Source organism: Giraffa tippelskirchi, chromosome 4 (assembly GCF_054371585.1).
Source record: "Giraffa tippelskirchi isolate mGirTip1 chromosome 4, T2T-mGirTip1v1.2.pri, whole genome shotgun sequence".
Taxonomy (NCBI): Eukaryota; Metazoa; Chordata; class Mammalia; order Artiodactyla; family Giraffidae; genus Giraffa; species Giraffa tippelskirchi.
Genome location: NC_137278.1, coordinates 98,086,037 through 98,106,988, shown reverse-complemented (window position 1 = coordinate 98,106,988; position 20,952 = coordinate 98,086,037). Strand labels below are relative to the sequence as shown.

Genomic DNA, 20,952 nt, shown 5'->3' with positions numbered 1-20,952 from the left:
ATTTAAATGGAATTTAAAAATATTTATTTGGCTGCACCAGGTCTTAGTTGCAGCACAGCTGATCTTCACTGAGGCATGTGGGATCTAGTTCCCTATCGATCGAATCTGGGCCCTCTGCTTTGGGAGCACAGAGTCTTAACATGGACCACCAGGGAAGCCCTTAAATGGGATTTTTTCTGAGGCTGTTCAGAGTGATAAGGAAAAACCGAAAAAAGTTACCCCAAATAGCAAATATGTTGGGAAAATCCACATATTTTATTGATTCTTATGAACAAAGGCCATCGATGCAAAAATACTGATAGACTGTTGTACATCACAGTGAGGAAATTATCCTGTTTATCTAGGTGAACTTAATGGGGCTCAATCACCTTTTCCCAACAGGTCGATATCAATAAAAGTCCAAACAGAAGAACACATAAAAATAAGAAAAAAAAATAGGCAATGCTATTGCACCATCGGTGTCTTCCAGAAGAAACTATTTTCCCTCACTCTTAGACATAGTGGCATTCAGAGCCAAAAATAGCATCTGTTACACAAAAGTTTTGTTATGCATAGGTTTGCTCTGGAGCATGAAAGCAAATTTCTGGAGAGAAATGCCTCTTTTATTTGTGTCCACATAGAATGAACGAATTATAGACTCTCACAGGAAAGGATTCTCTGATGCAACTTGGCCAAGGTACTTCAAATCCCCCAATGTACTGGAGCTCTTGTAAACCCAAAGAACATTTCTCTATTTTTTGATAAATCCATTTTGCTTATTTATTTATTTATTTGGGCCATGCCACATGCAGGATCTTAGTTCCCCAGCCAGAGATTGAACTGGCATCCCCTGCCTTGGGAGTGCAGAGCCTTAACCACTGGACCACAGGAAAGTCTCCCAAAGGACATCTCTTAAAGCAGAGATAAGGCCAGAGAAGCAAATGCAATTTAGTTATACCTCTTTGATATGAATTCTCACTCAGAACTATTCCATTTGCTCACTATTCCAGGAGGACCTATGGTAAAAATGGTGGACATATTCCAAGTCATTGTGATCAGCAACTCCAGGAATATTGGTTCTAATTCCCACAACTTCTTAAAGATCAAGAAAGGTCTTCAGGTACTTCCATTTTTTTGAGGTTCCTGATGTATTAAGAAAGGGTAAAGCTCTAAATTAGGGTTACAGAAATTGTGATGTATTTTAAATGCTTCCATTTGATTAGTTAATACCTTTAAAACAAGAACATACAAAGTGATTTATTATGCCATTTGAGGTTATCTCTGTGACTGTATTGAGGACCTTATTTGGAGGTAATATCAAAGGTCTAAGCTTTAGCTCCTTCAGAAATATAAGTCCGTTTTAACTCTTCTGTGATGGATCCTGACCACTCCCTGGATGTTGCCAAGGTCTTCCACTGGTCAGCCAATGGTTCTGAACTTTAAAAACTGTCTCTTCATAAAGATGGCCAAGAGGCACATGAAATGATGCTCAATATTGCTAAGTATTAGAGAAATGCAAATCAAAATTACAATGAGGTATCACCTCACACCAAGTCAAAATGACTATCATCTAAAAGTCTACAAACAATAAATGCTTGAGAGAATGTGGAGGAAAGGGAACCCTCCTACAAACTGCTGCTGGTGGGAATATAAATTGGTACAGTAACTGAACAACTAAGTTGTGTCTGACTTTTTGGGGCCCCATACCAGGCTCCTCCACATGGGCCACAGCCTTGTCTAACTCAATGAAACTAAGCCAATAAACTGTGGAAAATTCTTCAGGAGATGGGAATACCAGACCACCTGACCTGCCTCTTGAGAAGCCTGTATGCAGGTCAAGAAGCAACAGTTAGAACTGGACATGGAACAACAGGCTGGTTCCAAATAGGAAAAGGAGTATGTCAGTATTGTCACCCTGCTTATTTAACTTATATACAGAGTACATCATGAGAAATGCTGGGCTGGAGGAAGCACGAGCTAGAATCAAGATTGATGGGAGAAATATCAATAACCTCAGATATGCAGATGACACCACCCTTATGGCAGAAAGTGAAGAAGAACCAAAGACCCACTTGATGAAAGTGAAAGAGGAGAGTGAAAAAGTTGGCTTAAAGCTCAACATTCAGAAAACTAAGATCATGGTATCCGGTCCCATCACTTCATGGCAGATAGATGGGGAAACAGCAGAAAGGCTGGCTGACTTTATTTTTCCAGGCTCCAAAATCACTGCAGATGGTGATTGCAGCCATGAAATTAAAAGACACTTACTCCTTGGAAGGAGAGTTATGACCAACCTAGACAGCATATTAAAAAGCAGAAACATTACTTTGCCAACAAAGGTCCGTCTAGTCAAGGCTATGGTTTTTCTAGTGGTCATGTATGGATGTGAGAGTTGGACTATAAAGAAAGCTGAGTGCCGAAGAATTGATGCTTTTGAACTGTGGTGCTGGAGAAGACTCTTGAGAGTCGCTTGGACTTCAAGGAGATCCAACCAGTCCATCCTAAAGGAGATCAGTCCTGGGTGTTCATTAGAAGGACTGATGTTGAAGCTGAAACTCCAATACTTTGGCCACCTGATGTGAAGTGTTGACTCATTGGAAAAGACCCTGATGCTGGGAAAGATTGAGGGCAGGAGGAGAAAGGGACGACAAAGGAAGAGATGGCTGGATGGCATCACCGACTCGATGGACATGGGTTTGGGTAGACTCTGGGAGTTGGTGATGGATAGGGAGGCCTGGCATGCTGCGATTCATGGTGTCGCAAAGAGTTGGACACGACTGAGCGACTGAACTGAACTGAACCAGGCTCCTCTATCTTTTACTATCTCCCGGAGTTTGCTCAAATTCTTGTCTGTTGAGTTGGTGATGCTATTTAACCATCTCATTCTCTGATGCCCCCTTCTCCTTTTGCCTTCAGTCTTTTCCAGCATCAGGGTCTTTTCCAATGAGTTGGCTCTTTGCATCAAGTAGCCAAAGTATTGGAGCTTTTTCTTCATCAACAGTTCTTCCAATGAATATTCAGGGTTGATTTCCTTTAGTATTGATTGGTTTGATCTCCTTGAAGTCCAAAGGACTTTCAAGAGTCTTCTCTAGCACCACAGTTCAAAAGCATCAGTTCTTCAGTGCTCATCTTTCTTTATGGTTCAACTCTTACGTCTGTACATGACAACTGGAAAAAACCATAGCTTTGATTATACAGACCTTTGTCAACAAAGTAATGTCTCTGCTTTTTAATATGCTGTTTAGATTTGTCATAGCTTTCCTTCCAAGGAGCAAGTGTCTCTCAATTTCATGGATGCAGTTTGAACATGAGTCTCCAGCATCATAGGCTGATTATTTACCACTATACCACTTACTCTTTTATGGAGAGCAGTATGGAGGTTCCTTTAAAAACTAAAAAACTACCATCAGTTCAGTTCAGTCACTCAGTCATGTTCAACTCTCTGCGACCCCATAGACTATAGCACACCAGGCTTCCCTGTCCATCACCAACTCCTGGAGCTTGCTCAAACTCATATCCTTCAAGTTGGTGATGCCACCCAACCATCTCATCCTCTATCATCCCCTTCTCTTCCTTCATAGCTACTATGTGATCTAGCAATCCCACTCCTGAGCATATATCTGGAGAAAAACATGATATAAAAGAATACATGCACCCCATTGCAGCTCTGTTTACAATAGCCAAGACATGGAAGCAACTTAAATGTCCATCAACAGAAGAATGCATAAAGAAGATGTGGTATATATATGCAATGGACTATTACTCAGCCATTAAAAAGAATGAAATAATGCCATTTGCAGCACCATGAATAGATCTGGAGATTATCATACTAAGCGAAGTCAGACAGAGGAAAACATGTTTCATATGATATTGCTTATATGTGGAATCTAAAAAAATGATACACAAGTATAGAAAGACTGAAAGGTTAAAACGAAGGCGGGCTTCCTAAGGACGGTAGAACTTGAGGAACGATATGACCATGAGTTCCCTAGTTTTTCTTTCTGCCTTTCATATATTCTGAATAGAGCATTGGGGAAACCTGCAAAATGGAACTACCAAAAGGCAGAGTGAAGAAAAGAAAAGAAAAAAAAAAGGCTCCAAAAGAAGCCTATTACCCTTGAACAAAGGATCAAGAAGAGATGCATAAGAGAAAGGAAAACCATTATCTCCCCAACTCCTGCCAAATATTGATGGATCAATACCCGTACCTAAGGTTTCTGCCAGGCTCAATGAGGAGTAAATCTTCCATTTCCCTGACAGCCTTAAGGAAATAAGAGTGAAGTTCTGATTTATCCATCTGGTGGTGTTGGCAGGGCCAAGCAGGGGGCTGATGTTTCGCATCCAGCAAGGCAGGCAATGCTCTGATTTTCCTGCTTCAAGACTGTCAGTGGGTGCCAGTGGGGAGCTGCCCCTCTACTTCCACCTGGCATCAGTGAAATGGAAGGAGGCAGTGTGTGGTGGGGCTAGATGGCCCTTCACATACCTTACCCCAGTGTCAGTTGGGCAAAGATGGGAGCTGAGCTTATCCCCGACAGAGAAAATAAGGTAGAGTGAGTCGGTGCTAAGAGGGTTACTGAACTTCGACCCCACTCCTCTGCCTTCACAGGCTATATGAGTCAGTGCTCCACGTTTGTCAGGATGCTGTCAACAGAGCTCAGCAGGGAGCTGAAAACCCACCCACACCTTGACCTGTAGGCTACACCCGAACCCTAAAATAGGTTATTGTCTGTCCAAAAAAATTAAATAGGATTCAATGTCTCACAATATAATAATCAAAATGTCCAGAACATAACTGAAAATTACTCTTCATACTAACAACTGAGAAAAGTGAACATTTCAGTGAGAGAGACAATCAACAGATGTCAACACTGAGATGACTCACATGTTGGAATTCTCTGACAAGGACTCTAAAGCAGTCATCCTTTTAAAAATGCTTCAACAAGAAATTACATGCATGTTTGAAACACAAGGAAGAGAAAATCCCAGAAAAGAAGTGGAAGCTATTTTTAAAAAGAACCAAAAGGAAACTAAATTATCGAACTAAAAATACGAGAACCCAATTAAAAGAAAACTTCACTGAATGGATTGGGTGCCAAAAAAAAAAAATATGACACAGGAATGAATCAGTGAGATCAAGGATAGAACAACAGAAATTACTCAATCTGAACAGCACAGAGAAAATACACTGAAAAGAAAAAGAACAGAGTCTCAGGGAACTGTGGGACTATAGTGGAAAAATCTAATATTCATATCACTGGGGTCCTAGAAGGATAAATGGAGAAGAAAATGGCAACCCACTCCAGTGTTCTTGTCTGGAGAATCCCGTGGACAGACGAGCCTGGTGGGCTGTCATCTATGGGGTCGCACAGAGTCGGACATGACTGAAGCGACTTAGCAGCAGCAGCAGCAGCAGAAGGAGAAAAGAAAGAAAGTGGAGGTGAAAAATATTTGAAGCAATAATGACTGAAAAATCCCCAATTTAGGCAAAGAACATAAAATAACACATTGAAAAATCCAAGTGAACACCAAACAGGATAAACCCAAAGAAATTCACATCAGGACCATCATAGTTAAATCTAGGGACAAATAAAAAATCTGAAACATCCAGAAAGAAACAACTTCATCTACACATGAAAACTAATTTGAATGACAGCAGATATCTCATGAGGAACCAAGGAGGCCAGAAGGAAGTGGCACAATATTTTTAAATGCTAAGAAAAAGAACTGTGAATCATGAATTTTTTTAAAAAAAAAATTTATTTAGTTATTTGGTTGCACTGGGTCTTCATGCAGAATCTTCACACAGGATCTTCAATCTTTATTGAGGCATGCAGGATCTTTAGTTGCAGCCTGAGAACTCTTTAGTTGTGGCATGTAGGGTCTAGTTCCCTGACCAGGTATTGAACCCAGACCCCCTGCTTTGGGAGCTCAGAGTCTTAGCCACTGGACCACTAGGGAAATCCTCAGCTATCTTTAAAAGAAAATTTGCACAATTTTTAAAGGTTACTTTCCATTTACATTTATTACAAAACATTGGCTCTATTCCACGTGTTTTACAATATATCCTTGAACCTATCTTACACTCAGTAGTTTGTTTCTCCCACTTACTTATCCCTATATTCCCTCCACACCTTCTCCTACACACTGGGAACCACTACTTTGTTCTCTATATCTGAGTCTACTTCTTTTTTGTTATACTTACAAGTTTGTTGTACATTTTAGGGTGCACATATAAGTGATATCATACAGTATTTATCTTTCTCTGTCTGACTTATTTCACTTCACATACTGTCCTCCACAAAAAGTGAAGAGGAACTAAAGAAACTCTTGATGAATGTGAAAGAGAAGAGTGAAAACCTGGCTTTAAACTCAACACTCAAAAAATGAAGATCATAGCATCCAGTCCTATCACTTCATGGCAAATGGGTAAAATGTGGAAACAGCGTCAGATTTCATTTTCTTGGGCTCCAAAATCAATGCAGACAGTGACTGCAGCCATGAAATTAAAAGACGCCTGCTCCTTGGAAGAAAAGCTATGACAAACCTAGACAATGGATTAAAAAACAGAGACATTAGTTTGTTGACAAAGGTCCGTATAGTCAAACCTACGATTTTTCCAGTAGTCGTGTATGGATGTGAGAATTGGACCATAAAGAAGGCTGGGCACCAAAGAATTGATGCTGATGTGGTGCTGAAGAAGACTCTTGAGAGTCCTTTGGATAGCGAGGAAATCGAACCAGTCAATCCTAAAAGAAATCAACCCTGAATATTCTTTGGAAGAACTGATGCTGAAGCTGAAGCTCCAATACTTTGGCCACCTGATATGGAGAGCCAACCCATTGGAAAAGACTCTGATGCTGGGAAAGATTGAAGGCAGGAGGAGAAGGGGATGACAGAGGATGAGATCGTTGGATGGCATCACTGACTCAGTAGACATGAGTTTCAGCCAACTCCAGGAGATAGTGAAGGACAGGGAAGCTTGATGTGCTGCATTCCATGGGGTCTCAAAGAGTTGGACATGACTTCGAGACTAAACCGCCACCGCTGTAACTAAAAAGTCAAGTAATTAAAAATAAAACAACGCAATTTGCAGCAATGTGTTGGATGAACTTAAGAGATTATCATTCTAAGTGAAGTAAGTCAAAAAGAGAAAGACAAATACCATATGATATCACTTATGTGTGGAATCTAAAATATGACACAAATGAATTTATTTATGAAACAAAAAAAGGCTCACAGACATAGATAACAGACTTGAGGGTTGCCAAGGGGAAGGGATGGATTGGGAGTCTGGGATTAGCAGATGCAAACTATTATATATAGAATGGATAATAAGATCCTTCTATATAGAACAGGGTGCTGTTTAATATCCTGTGATAAATCATAATAGAAAAGATTATAAAAAAGAATGTATGTATATGTGTAACTGAGTCATTTTGCTGTACAGTAGAAATTAACACATTGTAAATCAGCCATACTTCAATAAAAAACAAAAATTAAATAAAACCAAAAAAGCAATTAAGCATAATTAATGGTAGACTGTGATAAGTTATATGTATATATAATATATATACACATATAAATATATATGGGCTTCCCTGGTGGCTCAGATGGTAAGGAATCTGCTTGCAATGCAGGAGACCTTGGTTAGATCCATATATAGTAGGCAAATATTAGGCAATGGCAACCCACTCCAGTACTCTTGCCTGGAAAATCCCATGGACAGAGGAGCCTGGTGGGCTTCAGTCCATGGGGTTACTGAGAGTTGGACATGACTGAGCAACTTCACTTTCACTTTTCACTTTCATGCATTGGAGAAGGAAATGGCAACCCACTCCAGTGTTCTTGCCTGGAGAATCCCAGGGACAGAGGAGCCTGGTAGGCTGCCGTCTCTGGGGTCGCACAGAGTCGGACATGACTGCAGCGACTTAGCAGCAGCAAGAGCAGCAGCATTATAAACAAATTCATGAATATACTTGAAGTATCAACACTCTACTCTGAGCAATTGATAGAGCTATTAGAGAGAAAAATCCAGAAAGATACAGAAGATCTGAACACCACCACCCACCAACAAGATCTAATTAATGTTTTTGGAACACTCTACCCAACAACAGCAAAATATACATTCTGTTTTTAAGTGCCCATGAAACATTCACAAAGAAAGACCATGCATATCCAGGGCCATAAAACAAGCCTCAACACATTTAAAAGATTTTAAAGTATACAAAGTAAGTTCTTTGAAGATAATGGAATCAAGGTAGGAATCAATAATGAAAAATCAATAGAAAAATCTCTAAACACTCGGATATAAAACAACAGAATTCTAAATGATCCATGGGTTAAAGAGGAAATCTCAAAGGAAAAAAGTCCATGTAAGTGAATGAAAATAAAATACAACTTATCCATATTTGCAGGATGCATCTAAAGCAGTGCTGAGAAAAAAAAAAGACAAGAAATCAATGAAATTTAGTAATGTCAGCAAAAATTACTGTAGAGTAAGGATGGGCAAAACTCCATAGAGCAGAAAGAAAGAAAAATGGCAAACTTTTCAGAATAAATGTTTTTCAGAATTTCAGAAACTAACCAGACTTTTAGCAATCCAGAAGTAGTGTTTATTTTTTTTACAGGTTGAATTAGAGTAAGAACAATGATTTTTCTGTTATTTTAACTTGCTCTGTTTCCATTTTCCCTCCTCCTGGCCCAGCTCTGTAGCAGCCTTGAAAACCAAGTGCCCAGAATCATAGTTATAATGGTTTTCTTTTAATATTTTATTTATTTATCTGTTTGGTTGTGCCAGGTCTTTTTTGCAGCACGCGTGATTTCAATCTTCTTTGCAGCATGTGCAATCTTTTGCTGCAGCATACAAGCTCTTAGTTGCAGCATGTGGGATCTAGTTCCCTGACCAGAAATTGAACCTGGGCCCCCTGCATTGGGAGCATGAAGCCTTGACCACTGGACCACCAGGGAAGTCCTGTATAATGATTTTGAATCAGTCATTTTAAATATGTTCAAAGAACTAAAGGAAACCTGTTAAAGAACTAAAGGAAAATAAGACCATGATGTCTCACCAAATACAGAATATTAATAAGATGATATAAATTATGATCACTTCATGACAAATAGATGGGGAAAAAATGGAAACAGTGACAGACTTGGTTTTCTTGGGCTCCAAAATCACTGCAGATGGTGACTGCAGGCATGAAACTAGAAGATGTTTGCTCCTTGGAAGAAAAGGTATGACCAACATAGACAGCATATTAAAAAGCAGAGACATTACTTTAAACAAAGGTCCGTCCAGTCAAGGCTATGGTTTTTCCAGTGGTCATTTATGGATGTGAGAGTTGGACCATAAAGAAGGCTGAGCACGAAGAACTGATGCTTTTGAACTGTGGTGTTGGAGAAGACACCTGAGAGTCCCTTGGACGGCAAGGAGATCAAAGCAGTCAATCCTAATGGAAATCAGTCCTGAATATTCACTGGAAGGACTGATGCTGAAGCTGAAGCTCCAATATTTTGACAACCTGATGCAAAGAACTGACTCATTGGAAAAGACCCTGATTATGGGAAAGATCGAAGTCAGGAAGAGAAGGGGATGACAGAGGATGAGATGGTTGGATGGCATCACCAACTCAATGTACATGAGTTTGGGCAAGCCCAGGAGTTGGTGATAGACAGGGAAGCCTGAAGTGCTGTAGTCCATGGGGTCGCAAAGAGTCGGACACAACTTAGTGACTGAACAACAACGTAATACAACTGACCTGAACTGAACTGATAAATTATGAAAAATATACAAATGTGCAATAACTGAAATGCAAATTCACTAGAAGGGCCCGGCAGATTTGAGCAGACAGAAGAAAGAATCAGTGAACTTGAAAATGCCAAATGAAATGGTCTATTCTGAAGAGTAGGAAGAAAAAAGAAGGAAGAAAAATGAACAGAATCTTCTGGAGGCCCAGAAGAAGAGGAGGAAGCAAAAGGGGCAGAAATAATATATTAAGAAACCATGGATTGAAACTTCTCAAATTTAATGAAAAACATTAATGTACACATCCAAGAAACTCAATGTACTTCAAATAGGATAAACTTAAAATGATCCATGGGACTTCCCTGGTAGTCCAGTGGCTAAGACTCTGTGTTCCCAATGCAGGGGGTCTGGGTTGGATCCCTGATCAGGGAACTAGATCCCACATGCCACAACTAAGAGTTTGCAAGCTATTAAAAATGAAATAGCAACTAAAAATTCCGCATGTTATTAATACAACTAAGACCCAGCACAGCCAAGGACGTCTCTGTGTCATTTTCCTAAGGACTGAAATCATACTGGAATAGGGCCCACACTCATAATCTCATCTTAACTTGATTACATCTCCAACGATCCTATTTTCCAATAAGGTCACATTCTTAGGTGCTGTGGGTTAGGGCTTGAACTGTGTTCGGAGGGAACATAATTCAATCCATAAAAAGGTGTTAGGGCACAGATTTTTTTTAAGATTTTCTTTTTTTGATGTGCCCCATTTTAAAAGTCTTTATTTAATTTGTTGCAATATTGCTTCTGTTTTATATTTTGATATTTTGGCCTCCACACATGTGAGATCTTAGCTCCCCCAGCAGGGATCAAACTCCAACCCCCTGCATTGAAATTTGAAGTCTTAAATTCTTAACCATTACACCACCAGGGAAGTCCCTAGGTCATAGATTTGAGTTTCATGTTCTTGCTTCCTGTACTTATGTAACTGGGAGGGCTCCAAGGTGCTGCCTTTTTCAGAATCACCTCCATCTTTGGACAATCTTTTGGTCAGGCGTTCCCTGGGGAAGCTTGCCCATGACCCTGCTACAGTGGTATCAAGTGCCTTGGATCCCAGATGTCAGCACGCACAGGAACTCCTTCATGAGAGTAAAGCAACTGACAGCTCACCAAGGATGGACACAACCCAGAAGCCCTCTGGGTTCATCTTACTAGCTGTCCTTATTTTCCCTTCACAAGGCTTTCTATTTTTATCCTATTGTGCTCTATGTTTGTTCTTACAATCCTCCTTAACTCTTTCTGGGGATGAAATAAAGTATAAAAATAAATTAAAACAGTGATTTCCTGCCATGATTGGGCAGCTTAATAGCAGCCCAAGGGCAGGTTGTGATTTCTAGGGCCCCATTGTTGCCATGACAACCAAAGGATGCCACATCCTCCACTTGGATCTTCACCAGCCTCCCTTGCTAACTCCAGCTCACCATTACCCTAAGCTCAGCCTCCACCCTTCTGAGATGCCACCTCTAAGCAAGAGAGAGGACTACATGGGTCTCCATGTGCTCTCTCAGAATCCTGGGCTCCATCTTTTGCTGCACTCACCTCCTGGCAGTCTGGTTGCCTGTTGAGTTCTCTCTCTGTCTCCTTCATCATGTATTCCCACCAGCATCTAATTAAGAACCCTGCCTCAGGCAGGTGCCCTAGTAGTAGCTGGAAGACCAGCAGTTATGACCCCTTATGGCCTGTCTCTGGAGCTCTGATCACACGTCCCCAGATGTACCTATTTCAATTCAAAATTAAAATTGAATTTAAATGAACTAAAATTAAAAATTCAGTTCCTCCATCCCATCAGCCACATTTCAAGTGTTTCATGAGCCACATATGACTGACGTGGGACAGCACAGCTATAGAACATTTTCATTATCACAGAAAGTTCTACTGGACAATGCTGCTCTAAGAGGAGCATGTAAATAGTGCCAGGGATATTCTTGGTGTTTGCCTATTGCACTCCTAGCCCATCAGAGTTATGCCAACTCATTTTAGCCCTGGGAACAAAAAAGAAAATGTAAGCAGTGTGGCCCCTCTGTTAGTATCAGGAGCTAATCCCCCTGGATAAAGAGAGGGACGCAGGTGGCGTGACACACCCCCTCATCAATCCCTAAACAAGCCTAACTCTTTCTGCCTCTGTGCCTTTTTGTTTTTTTAGATTTTTTTCCTTTTGATGTGGACCAACTTTAAAGTCTTTTCTGAATTTATTACAATATTGCTTTTGCTTTATGTTTCCGTTTTTTGGCCACAAGGCATGTGGGATCCTATCTCCCCGATCAGGGATTGAACCTGCACCCTTTGCATTGGAAGGCAAAGTCCCAACCACTGGGCCACCAAGGATGTCCCCAGTGACTCTGAGCTTTTTTGCACTTGCTGTTTCTCTGCCTGGAATATCCACTCTAATAAGAACTCCCAAGGTCTTCAGGTATAAGCACACTTGCCTTCACACCCATAAATCCTTCCTCTCCCACCTGCCCCCCCACCACCGTTGTATATGAGTGTCTGTAAAATATTTTGTCTCACGCTCTATCCCATGTATTATTGTGCAGTGGCATTGGAATCTATGAGCAGGCTATGTTCTCTAATTAGTACAGAAGGCAAAATCAAGCACAACCCAAACTGCCCTTGAAATGCTCTCAAATCTTCCATGAGCACCCATGTTTGGTTTCATGTATGTAACCCCATATAGAAATCCTCAGGGACACTGAAGTGTAAGTTGTTGTTGTTCAGTTGCTCAGTTGTGTCTGACTCTTTGTAATCCCATGGACTGCAGCACGCCAGGCTTCCCTGTCCTTCACCATCTCCCAGAGCTTGCTCAAATTCATGTCCATTGAATCGGTGATGCCATCCAACCATCTCATTGTCTGTCGCCGCATCAGTCCTTCCAATGACTATTCTAGACTGATGTCCTTTAGGATTGACTGGTTTGATTTCCTTGCAGTCCACGGGACTCTCAGGAGTCTTCTCCAGCACCACAGTTCAAAAGCATCCATTCTTCAGGGCTCAGGCTTCTTTATAGTCCAACTCTCACATCCATATATGACTACTGGAAAAACCATAGCTTTGACTAGATGGACCTTTGTTAGACCACTGAGTTAGACTAGGAAGGAAGAAGTATTAGAAGGAAGGCCCATAAGCAGATATGGAGGCATCTAAAGCATCTGCCCCTTGAAAAACCACAACATGCCTGGCAGGGAAGGGAAGTATTCGGAACCATCTCTGATGGTCTGCAGCATTTCCTCCATGGTTCTCCAAGTGTGCTCCCTGGGGCCAGCAGTATCAGCATCAACCGGAAACTTGTTAGAAATGCAAATTATCAGGTCCAACCCTGGATGAACTTGATCAGAAACTCTGATGACAACAGTCAAGTTCTAACACTCTCCAGGTGATTCTGTTGTGTGTTCAATTTGAAAACCACTGGTTTACATCCTCTAGCTTTGACATTTAGCCTTTACAGCTTAGCATAGGTTTGTGGATTTGTTTGCAGTGAGATGATGATGCTACTGTGAGGATGAAACAAGATAATAATTGTGAGGTATGGAGAACAGGGGCTTCCCTGGTGGCTCAGATGGTAAAGAATCTGCTTGCAATGAGGGAGACCCAAGTTCGACCCTTGGGTTGAGAAGATCACTTGGAGTAGGAAATGGCAACCTACTCCAGTATTCTTGCCTGGAGAATTCCATGGACAGGGAAGCCTGGCAGCTACAGACCAAGGGGTCACAAAGAGTCAAACATGACTGAGAGACAAACACTTTCACTTTTTTCACATGGGGAACAGACTTATGATTGCCAAGAGGGAGGAGAAGTGAGGGAAGGATGGACTGGGAGTTTGAGATTAGCAGATGCAAACTATTATACATAGAATGGATGAGCAAGGACCTACTGTATAGCACAGGGAATTACATTCAATATCCTGTAGTAAACCACAAAGAAAAAGAATATATATATATATATAACTGAATAACTGTGCCATACAGCAGAAACCAACACAATGTTGCAATTCAGCTGTACTTCAATAAAATAAAATTTTTAAAAAAGATAATAACTGTGAAAGCATCCAACTGGGGGCCTAGCATGTAGTGGGCCCTCAGGACATTTTTGCTGGATTGACTCATTGGAAAAGACCTTGATGCTGGGAAAGACTGAAGGCAAAAGGAGAAGGGGGCAGCAGAGGATTAGATGGTTAGATAGCATCCCTGACTCAATGGACATGAATTGGGAGACAGTGGAGGACAGAGGAGCCTGGCGTGCTGCAGTCCATGGGATCACAAAGAGTTGGGCATGACTTAGCAACTGAACAACAACATCAAAAAAATCTGTCCAGTGTGTTGCGTTCTTTGAATGGAACCCTTCAAGGAGCTGGAGAAGAGTCTGGCCACCTGCCTGTGATTTTCCCAGATCTTGTTTCCACTGAATGGTGTCATTCCTGCTCCTTTGGCCTTTAGTGTCATCTCAGGGGAATTAAGGCAGAGAGTTAGGTTTGAAAGTCTTCTCAGAACTTAAGGGCATTAAATTTGTACCACACATTGTCCAGGACTTTCTCCACACCTCCTCACAATGGAAGGATCTGTATGAAGAAAGGAGAGGTCATTACTGCAGGGATGGGAGTGAGGGGAGAGGTGTGGAGAGAAGTACTTTCAAGTTTCTTAGTTCCTCGGTCATGTCCAACTCTTTGTGACCCCACGGACTGTAGTCTACCAGACTACCCTGTCCATGGGATTCTCCAGGCAAGAATACTAGAGTAGGTTGCCATTTCCTACTCCAAGGGATCTTCTCAACCCAGGGGTCGGACTCAGTTCTCCTGCATTGCAGGCGGATTCTTTACCATCTGAGCCACCAATAGGCTTAGGGTTACATGGAATATCTGACGTGTTGTCAGCATCATTCATTCTAAGGGCTTTCCCTGTATCTGGCAGTCCTCACAACAACCCGTGAGTGGGGCACAGACATCCTCACACAGGAAGAAATGAGAGCACGGAGGGGTTCTATAACTCAGACATAGTTAGCCAACTGTGAGAGTCATGATTTGAAGCCAGTCTAGCTCCAGATTCTGAGCTCTAACCACCACAACAAACTGTGGAAAATTCTTCAAGAGATGGAAATTCCAGACCACCTGACCTGCCTCCTGAGAAACCTGTATGCAGGTCAAGAAAAAACAGTTAGAACTGGACATGGAACAACAGACTAGTTCCAAACTGGGAAAGGAGTACATCAAGGCTGTATATTGTCACCTTGCTTATTTAACTTATATGCAGAGTACATCATGCAAAATGCCCAGCTGGGTGAAGCACAAGCTGTAATCAAGATTGCCAGGAGAAATATCAGTAACCTCAGTTATGCAGATGACACCACCCTTATGGCAGAAAGCAAAGAGGAACTAAGAAACCTCTCGAAAGTGAAAGAGGAGAGTGAAAAAGGTGGCTTAAAACTCAACATTCAAAACACTAAGATCATGGCATCCAGTTTCATCACTTCATGGCAAATAGATGGGGAAACAATGGAAACAGTGACAGACTTTATTTTCCCGAGCTCCAAAATTACTGCAGATGGGGACTGCAGGCATGAAATTAAAAGACAATTGCTCCTTGGAAGAAAAGCTATGATCAACATAGACAGCATACTAAAAAGCAGAGACATTACTTTATCAACAAAGGCCTGTCTAGTCAAAGCTATGGTTTTTCCAGTAGTCATGTATGGATGTGAGACTTGGACCATAAAGAAAGCTGAACACTGAAGAATTGATGCTTTTGAACTGTGGTATTGGAGAAGATTCTTGAGAGTCCCTTGGACAGCAAGGAGATCAAACCAGTCAATCCTAAAAGAAATCAGTCCTGAATATTTATTGGGAGGACTGATGCTGAAGCTGAAGTTCCAATACTTTGGCCACCTGATGCAAAGAACTGACTCATTGGAAAATACCCTGATGCTGGGAAAGACTGCGGGCAGGAGGAGAAGGGGACGGCAGAGAATGAGATATTTGGATGGCATCACTAACTCGATGGACTTGAGTTTGAGCAAGATCCTGGAGTTTGTGATGTATAGGGAAGCCTGACATGACTAAGTGACTGAACTGAACTGACTGAACACTTTAAAAAGAAAAAAGAAAAGAAATCAAGGTATCAACAGGGCCATGCACTCTCTGAAATTCTAGGGGAGGATCCTTCCTTATCTCTCCCAGCTTCTGGTGGTTATTAGCAATCCTTAGTGTTCTTGGGCTTGCAGATGCAACAAACCAATCTCCTCATCTTCATGTGGTCTTCTCCCCTGCTCCTATGTCTCTGTCTGTCTGTTTTCTCCTGTTATAAGGACACTAATCATTGGCTTAGGGCCCACTCTGATCCAGTATGACTTCATCTGAATTTAAGTAATTACATCTGCTTTGCAGACTCTTTCTGAATAAGGCCACACTCTGAAGTCCCAGATGAATGTGAATTTTGGAGGGATGATATTCAACCTAGTACAGCCTGCCCTCTGGCATCTAAAAAATTCCAGTCTGTTCCACATGCAAATTACATTCATCACATCCTAGACCCCCCAGTCTTGACCTGTTCCTGTGTCAACTTTAAGTCTCAAATGTCATCAAAAAGTCCCAGATCTCATCTTCTAAAGCATGTAAATCTATGAGTAAGATCGTAGAGCATGGTCCATCTGTGGGCAAAATTACTCTATCTGTAGACCTGTGAGGCAAAATAAACAAGTTATCTTGTTGTTGTTGTTGTTCAGTCACTAAGCTGTGTCCAACTCTTTGCAACTCATGGACTGCAGCAGGCCAGACTTCCCTGTCCTTCACTATCTGCTGGAGATGGCTCAAACTCACGTCCACTGAGTCAGTGATGCCATCCACCAATCTCATCCTCTGTATCCCCTTCTCCTCCTACCTTCAATCTTTCCCAACACCAGGGTCTTTTCTAGTGAGTCGGCTCTTCACATCAGGTGGCCAGAGTATCAGAGCTTCAGTTTCAGCATCAGTCCTTCCAATGAATATTTAGGATTGTTTTCCTTTAGGATTGACTGGTTTGATCTCCTTGCTGTCCAAGGGACTCTCAAGAGTCTTCTCCAGGACAATTCAAAAGCATCAATTCTTTGGTGCTCAGCCTTCTTTATGGTCCAACTCTCACAATCTGTACATGATCTTATCTTCTTCCTAAATATAGTGAGGGATTATGCACTAGATAGGTAAGGAGCATGCCCACAACATCACTGCCCCAAACTCCACAGCTGCTGCCATCTGACACTTGCTATACAGAGTGCCAGGGACAAGAGAGGAATACCTCTTCCTTCTGTCCCAGAAGAACCGAATGCCTCCACCACTGCTTTCCAATTGATGCCCGTTCCTCTGAGAGGATGATTGATCATCTCCAACTGCTCATTCATGTTCCAATTCTTTTATTGATAAGTCTGATCAAAGGACTTAAGTCCCATGCTTTCTATCCTTTTTTTGAGCTCTAGGTTGACTGAAGTTGTGTTGAGTGAGTCAGCTGGAAGCACTGACTATATTATGTTATTTGAGGCACGGATATTCACCACAGTTTGTGAAATGCACAATTTTGCTATCATTAAATGCTTTTCTTTAGCTTATAAATGCTTTTTGTCCTGAATTTTCAACTTACCTATAACAGAGTTTGTGATGAAGCTTTCTTTTTTTTTTTTTTTTTCTTTACCTTTGCCTACCTGGCCTTTGCACATTTAAAAAATTTTAACTCTTTTGAACAATTGGTTCTGGGTTTTTTGTTTTTTGTTTTCCTTTCAATCACACTGGGCAGCTTGCAAGATCTTAGTTCCTCAACCAGGGATTGAACCCTTACCCCCTGCTGTGGAAGCTCAAAGTCTTAACCACTGGACTGCCAGGGAAGTTCCATTCTGGGTATATTTCTTACATGTAGGTATATTTCTGTATATTAGAACTATAGGCTTTGGGAGGGGGTAATTTGATATTGTTTTCCTTTTTAATAGGAGAGCTTGCTTATATTTCTTATGCTAACTAATAAATTTAACCTCAATTCTGTTATACTTTATGATATACTTTTTGTTTTGTTTGCTTCTTTTCAAATCTTTTCATGATACTGTCTGTCTTCCTGTGTATGTGTTTTCTAATTAGAAAATTTCTATTTCTTCTAGTGGTAAACTTTTAAATAGAAGTGTAAGATTATGATCAAGTTTATGATGGCCTCTTAAGTTTTTGTCTTTTCTCTGGGCAAGTTTGTGTACTATTGATCCTATTGTTTGGAGAATCTTCCCATTGAAGCCATCAGAGGTTGGGATTTTCTTTGTGACAACAGCTTTAATTAAATGTTCAACTTTATTGAACAAATAAAAGACTATTTATATTTCCCATTCTTTCTCAACACAATCTCAGAAAGTTGTGTTTTTCAAGGAATTGTCCCTTTTCATTGAAATGTCTAGGTTTATTAGCATAAAGTTACTCTTAATATTTTTTCATTATCTCCTTAATGTCTATAGGATATTTATATTGGTGTTTTAATGCTTTCTTTCTAATTCTTTAAATCTTTGGCCTTCAGTCTTTTAATGATGTGCCAAGGTATGATTTTCTGTGTATTTATCCTACCCGGATTCTTGAATCTACAAGTTGATATATCTCTTATCACTTTTGGAAATTAATAACCAATTCTCTGCAGTCACATCCTCTCTTTTCCCTCTTTTTGAGTTTTGACTCCCATGGAAAATTTAAAAGAATTTTTTTTTTAAAAAAACTATGTTCCGTATGACTCTTATGCTAATTTTTCCTATTCTTTGTTTCTCCTTTAAGAATTTCAGTTTGGGTTTTTCCAACTCATCTATTTTCCAGTTTTCTAATTCCCTCTTCTGTGTGTAATCTGCTGTTGTTCTCACAGGGGAAGGTGGATCTGATACAAATTACTCCATCAGAGCTGGAGATATCTCTGAATCACTTAAACTTCTTTGGTTATTTTAATGTCACTTGCTAACTTTTCTCGATTCTCTCTTCCTTCTACCTTGTTGTATTTTCCAGCTAAGCCCTCTTCTCTTGAGTGCTGCATCCATTTTAGTCTTGTTTCTGTAGTTGTTTCACTTTTTAGTCCTCTGGTCGCCTGTACTCAGTTAATTCATAATCCATCTTCCTCTGTGCCTTACCTTTTCTTTCCTGGGCGCTCCAGTCTTGCTTCGTGCTCTTCTGCTCTGAGAAATGGAAGATTTCCTGCCATATCTGGAAACAAAGATGTCACAGTCATCAGGGATTGCAGCCCTCCAACGTGAGCCCGTGAGCCTGAGAGAACTCAGAATGAAGAAGAATACCTGCCATCTAGCAGCCATAGAGGGCAGGAGGAGAAGGGGGCAACAGAGGATGAGATGGTTGGATGGCATCACTGACTCAGTGGACATGAATCTGAGCAAACTCAGGGAGACCGTGAAGGACAGGGAAGACTGGCGTGCTGCAGTTCATGGGGTTGCAGAGAGTTGAACACAGCTTGGTGATTGAGCAACAACAAAAAAGTAGCCATCAGACTACAGTCACTTCCTTTGGTGAGCCCTGAGGAGCTCAGGATATGAAAATATAGGATCTGGGCCCCAGACAGCTGAGATAAACATCAAAGGAATGATTTCAGTGAGCCCAGACTCTTCCATCTTCCTATATATAGAAAAGCACTAAAATCCTTAACTTGGGATATCTGGTTTTCTTTAGTGAACAATAATATTTTGATGTTCAGACTACCTGCCATTTGTTGCAAAACTTCTGTATAACCTGACTCTTCTCACCTCCTGGGAGCAGTTTTCTCAGGATTACTCGAGATACGGTCTCCAAGGCTTGAAGTCTCCAAAATGTCCAGTAAATAAAATATAGTTCTCAACATTTTTAAGTTGCATGTACTCTTTCATTTGACATCTTCTCTTTTTCCTTTTTTTTTTTTTTTGCTGTGTGGCTTGTGGGATCTTATTTCCCCTACCAGGAACTGAACCCACGCCCCCTGCATTGGAAGCTTGGAGTCTTAACCACAGGACGGCCAGGGAAGTCCCTGTACTTATTTTTCATTAGCAAATACTTCACTCATTTCTTTCTAAAATTCCTGGAACTACATTTGATCAACTTTTTATCTGTTCTGTGGCAAGTCTTTTTTTTTTAATATTAATTTTTCATCAACCACTTCCCCACTGTTACTTTCATCTTTTTCTTTATCATGCCATCATTATTTAGACTTCTAAAAGAGCAAATTGTTGTTGTTTAGTCACTAAGTTGTGTTCTACTCTTTGAGACCCCATTGACTGTAGCCCACCAGGCTCCTCTGTCCATGGGATTTCCCAGGCAAGAATACTGGAGTGGGCTGCCATTTCCTTCTCCAGGGGATCTTCCTGACTCAAGCAGGCAGATTCTTTACCATTGTGCCACCTACTCTTTTATAAAGAGATGAAATCTGCCTGGAGGTTTAGATTGCCAAGAGGCTGGTTCCATTTCCCAACTGAAATGCAGTTGTGTGTGTGAGAGTTCTTTTACCCTTTATTTCTCCCCAGTCAGATGAGACGACTGCTCACACCATCCTGCATCACCATCAGAATGCAAACATGGTCTGTCTGCATCCTTCTTCATTCATTCGACCTTTCTTATTTGTTAAGACTTAGGTTTAACACTCGACAGAGTCACCAGCCACAAGCTACTGTTCCCATCATTCCACAAAGAGGTGGTTGGTTTGTCCCTTAGGGTGTGTCACTTACTTTGAGGAACCAGGCTTTCCTGGGTTCGACTGACGTTTCCAACTGTGGATGTCGTTTCATTATCTTCCCACACACCCACTTGACCTTCACTGCACTTCATCTATTTTGGTTCAGGGGTACAGATGTCTCTTGATTCCTTTCAAGCTAGGGTTTTGTTCCGGTTTCTTCTTCTCTCTCTTGCTTTTGGGTGATTTCTCTGAGAAGAGGTAAATTGCCCTCTTTCTGCCACATTTTAAAACCAGAAATCTCACCCTCAGGGAGTCTTTTGCATACAACACTATTTTTAGTTTCAGTTCTGCATCACAGAAGAACTTTCAAGAGTCTTCAATGGTGCTTAGGGAACCAAATTCAAGTTTAAATTCAATCTTGCCTGGTGTTACCAGTGCAAATAACTCAATCTAAGAGTCAATAAAATCATCAGAAACTGTCAAACATAGCTGAATTTGCATAGATGCAGGCAGTGACAGTCCCATCATGGTATGTTCCTCTGCCTGGAA

General features: G+C 41.0%; 1 long non-coding RNA gene across 3 annotated transcripts; it reads right to left on the bottom strand.

Annotated features, from left to right (window-relative positions):
• Positions 1–234: 234 nt before the first annotated feature.
• Positions 235–20,663, bottom strand: LOC145503914 (uncharacterized). 3 transcript variants are annotated; one of them, XR_014051904.1, is made up of 3 exons: positions 20,456–20,663; positions 18,881–18,953; positions 235–1,122 (listed from the first exon to the last, which is right to left on the bottom strand). It is a non-coding gene; the product is annotated as an uncharacterized LOC145503914 (long non-coding RNA). The 3 variants fall into 3 exon arrangements; XR_014051903.1 differs by lacking the exon at positions 235–1,122 and adding an exon at positions 5,973–7,029; XR_014051902.1 differs by lacking the exon at positions 235–1,122 and adding an exon at positions 11,913–13,272.
• Between the last annotated feature and the right edge of the window lie 289 nt (positions 20,664–20,952).